Here is a 3,959-nt window from a genome sequence, read left to right as displayed (position 1 = left end):
TTTTTTTTTTACAGCATGAAAAAGAGCAAGAAACATTCCTGATCCCATAGGAAATAAAATAATGGATACAAAGTATATACAGGACAACCATACCTTACCTGCTGGGGTCATTCATTAAATAAATTCCCAGGAAACACTTTTTGCAGACACCCACCAAGTTATATGATGTTCCAGAAACCAGATCCTTAAAATGCAAGTCAGGACAATACTTTGCTTTATACATAGTAAGGAGAGGTAAAAATGTCACCCACCCAAGATTATTATAATGTTTCTGCTGGCTGCACCCAGAGAGATTTCACTTAAATGCAACAGGAAAGGAAAAGAAAAATCCCCAAAATAAACTTATTGTTATCCCAAGGCATTGTCCTTAGAACAGAATTTTCCTTCATCTATTGCTCCGACAACTCACAGGGCTCGATTTATAAAACAGTGAATCTGACATTCCCTCAAATATTTCCTGGTGTGAATCAATTACTTCCATTTAAAGACATTGATATGGAAGATACCCACAAGGGAATGCTTGAGGGAATGTCTGCGATACTCAGTATTATAACTAGATGTTGTGTTTCCACTTTATTTTCTGTCTTGCCAACATTGTGGTCACCAGAACAAATAAAGGGGGTTAACCCCCCAGCATCAGTATTCAACCCAGTAATTGTTTTAAACTGTAGGCAGGTGGCAGCCCTGTATTGTGACCCAAATCATTAGTTACTACCCAAAAACAGCCGGGTGGTTGCTGAAAAGTGCTGGGTGGTGCGCCCAGCTAAAAGGGACAGGGGAGAACACTGCCCAGCATGGACAGACCACAACAGAGGGTCTAACCCTTCCCCACTTTATCACCAGAGACCAGTTCAATGGATACCAGCTGGGCACCGGTCACCCTACTTTCCATGATCTGGCATTGATGTTGACCCGGGATGCTCCTTTATCATCATTCCAACAAGCATTAATGTGTTGAATGTAGAGATATTTTTGAAGTAGGTGAAAATAATTATGTGGGAACCATACACACACTGCCAGCTATACCTATGGAAGAAAAATATTTACAAGAAACAATTGGAACATTGCCAGATCTCCAGGCAGAACTGAAACACAGATGAAAACCGAATCTTAAACCAATTATTTATGCAGATCAGTATTTGGAGAGCAGAAAGAACAAGGAACTGAATGAGAAGATTACAAAATTCACTCTGACATCAGTCTGCCACTAAAAAGATTCCAACGGGTTGCAATCAGGGAAAGCACACCATACGGCACGCTACGGACTCTCACATTCTTAGTAATATCTGCTTATATTCATGGTAAAGCTAATACATGGAAACTCAGTAAAGTTATAGGATATGCTGTTATTTGTAGTGCCGTCGGCAGGAAATGGATAGGGAACAGATCACTATGCAGAACCAGGCCAAATGTCCCCAGCTGGGGTTATAGGTGCTGTCTGTGGCCAATATTAGAGAAAAGAAAAAGAAATAAAACAGAAGCAGATGGAGTGCTATTTAATGAAATGGTGGCAAGGATACGGGATTTTAGCAGGGACAACCCCCTTATGCCTGTGCAAAAACAGAACTGTGCAGGGTGACAACAATGTAGAGGATTCCCTGCAGGCCATGAAGTGTTGTCACCCAGTGGAAGCAAAGAATAAACATAATACCTAGCTTTAAATTGCATTTATTCAGAGATTTCAGCATAAATGGCTCAGCTCGGTTTATGTTAGTAATAAAAGTGGCTTTAGGAAAGAGAAGCATGCAGCACATTGCAGGGCACGGAGATGCACACAGCCCAGACAATGATGTCATCCCAGCATAATAGGAAGCGAAGGCCCTGCCAGCATCCCACCCCTCCCCCACCGCCTATTCATCCCAGCATTCGCTCAGCCTCCCCCCCACCAGCAGATATTGCACAGGTGAGCACACAGCACCCCGCCCCCTTTACCTGGATGACCTGCAGACACACACCTGCCTGCCGAGCAAACCGAGCGAAGAACAAAGTTCACACTTTTTACCACAATGCACGCCTTACTGCAAGGCCTAATATCTTCCATTCATTATAAATGGCCACAATGCAGCTCCAATGCTCATGGTCTGCACTGCACCAAAACACGCTGAACCAGAAAATTCACACCAATCCATTGCAGAAGAACAATAAATGTTTTTAAGTTTGGATGAACAGTGGCTAGAGATGTTCCTGGATGGCTCCCAGTGGTTGGCACCTTGCCAACCATTGGGCCATCCTAGCTATTGAGCTGGTTCTTAATATACCAGAATTTGGACTATTGACAGTGTACAGCAGAGGTAGGTATAACAACAGCTCACTACCACTCCCATCATCTCCTAAGGGCCGCCAGGGATGAGACACTGCAAATAAAATGAAATGTGGGCACAGTTCATGGGCATGAGAATGTAGAAATCACATCACAACCCCACCACCCACCTGAACATAGATAATAGAAGGTTGTGGGTGAAGGTTAGTTTTTGTAGATAGATCTGGCATTCCACAGAACACACAAGAAAAGAGTGAATAATAAAAGTGGAGTGAATAGGCATTAGATGTAATGGGGTTCTTGGTGAAAGAATTAAAGGGGGAGAGAGGTGTGAGAAGGACCTGGGATGGGTGAGATAACATTTAGGTGCAGTGATATAGACATATATACAGAGCTGGCAGATGATGAGTAACAAACTTAGGGTGGGGGCCAGACAGTATGAGTACAGAGGAAATGATACATTGTGGCAGAGAACTGTAGAAATACTTCAACATATTAAGAGTAGCTGGAGAAATAATTTGTGTCTTTCAAACAAGGTTTCTCATCCTTTGTATTACACATATAATGAATCCTCACTGGGGGTGCAGCAATGGTTGGTGTAGAAAGTGATTTGCAGAGTAATAGAATTGGAGGTGTAATGAAAGCTTTGTATGGCTATTTTGTTTGTGATATTACTACACCTGGAACATTTGTAAATATTTTCCTTTTGTGTTCTCTTCATATAGTAAACATAAAAAAATCAATGTTTATCATTACAAGTAAACATGTACTAAAAGAAACATAAAACAATCTGCAAATAAAGAGCACCATAATATTATGTTTTTATTATTATTGAACTGGATTTATATAGGGCCAACATATTATGCAGCCCTGTAGATTAAATAGGCGTTGCAAATGACAGACGAATACAGACAGTGACACAGGAGGAGAGGACCCTGCCCTTTATTTCTTTTCTATATGTTCTCCATATAACCACCACACCTCCTAAAGTTCCCCAAATTCTTGTGTACAAGGAGTGGCAACACCCAAGCCAATCCCTGTGCCCATTTGTTGCCATTTATGGAAAGGCGGTGGGCATGCTTAACTCTATACAAATACTGAAAATACAGCACATTAATATCTCTGGCAACATCTTACAGTGCCCACTGTGACAAGTGTGCTGAGCATTCTGTCCTTAGAACCAATTCTAAAAAGTACATGATTTACCTTATCAACCATCTACTGTAGGCATTACACTTTATTTTATTATTCATCTGATCTTGCCACATAGGAATTAATAAACTAGCAATCAAATATACGGTACTTTAAATAAAGGTATCATTTTATTAAAATTTATTTTCTGAGGTTGTAATTTAAGGAACTGGTGTTTTTTTTTGGTATATGTTTCAATGTACTTTTTCTGTATGTAAAGTGTGTGTATGTGTGTGATTCTGGTGTTAGAGCAGAACAAAGCACATGACATGGTGGTGCCTTAGCATGATCCCAGTTTGAATTACATACAGCCTGTAATGACCTGGTGGGATTCAGCTCTTGCAGATCCCCCAAGGGGCAATAATGAGCATTTTTCATATCTGCTGTCCTATACATTTTTTATTGCAAGGCCAGATTTAAACGTTTGCTGCAGTAATACATTATGTACTTGTCAAATTGGATGCACATGTGTTGAAGCAGGCTGCATGTTAGCACAATGGGTCAGGTG

General features: G+C 40.8%; 1 protein-coding gene across 1 annotated transcript in view; it reads right to left on the bottom strand.

The window, feature by feature from the left end:
- The window catches only part of OAT (ornithine aminotransferase), a 14,601-nt gene extending 12,612 nt beyond the window's left edge, over positions 1-1,989 (bottom strand). Inside the window, exon 1 of the mRNA XM_072424079.1 lies at positions 1,933-1,989. The gene's annotated coding sequence lies outside the window, so the exon portion shown is untranslated. The remainder of the gene's footprint in view (positions 1-1,932) is intronic.
- Positions 1,990-3,959: the final 1,970 nt, after the last annotated feature.

Source organism: Pyxicephalus adspersus, chromosome 10 (assembly GCF_032062135.1).
Source record: "Pyxicephalus adspersus chromosome 10, UCB_Pads_2.0, whole genome shotgun sequence".
Lineage (NCBI taxonomy): Eukaryota > Metazoa > Chordata > Amphibia > Anura > Pyxicephalidae > Pyxicephalus > Pyxicephalus adspersus.
The sequence above is the reverse complement of the archived record's forward strand: the minus strand, read 5'-3'. Positions and strand labels throughout refer to the sequence as shown.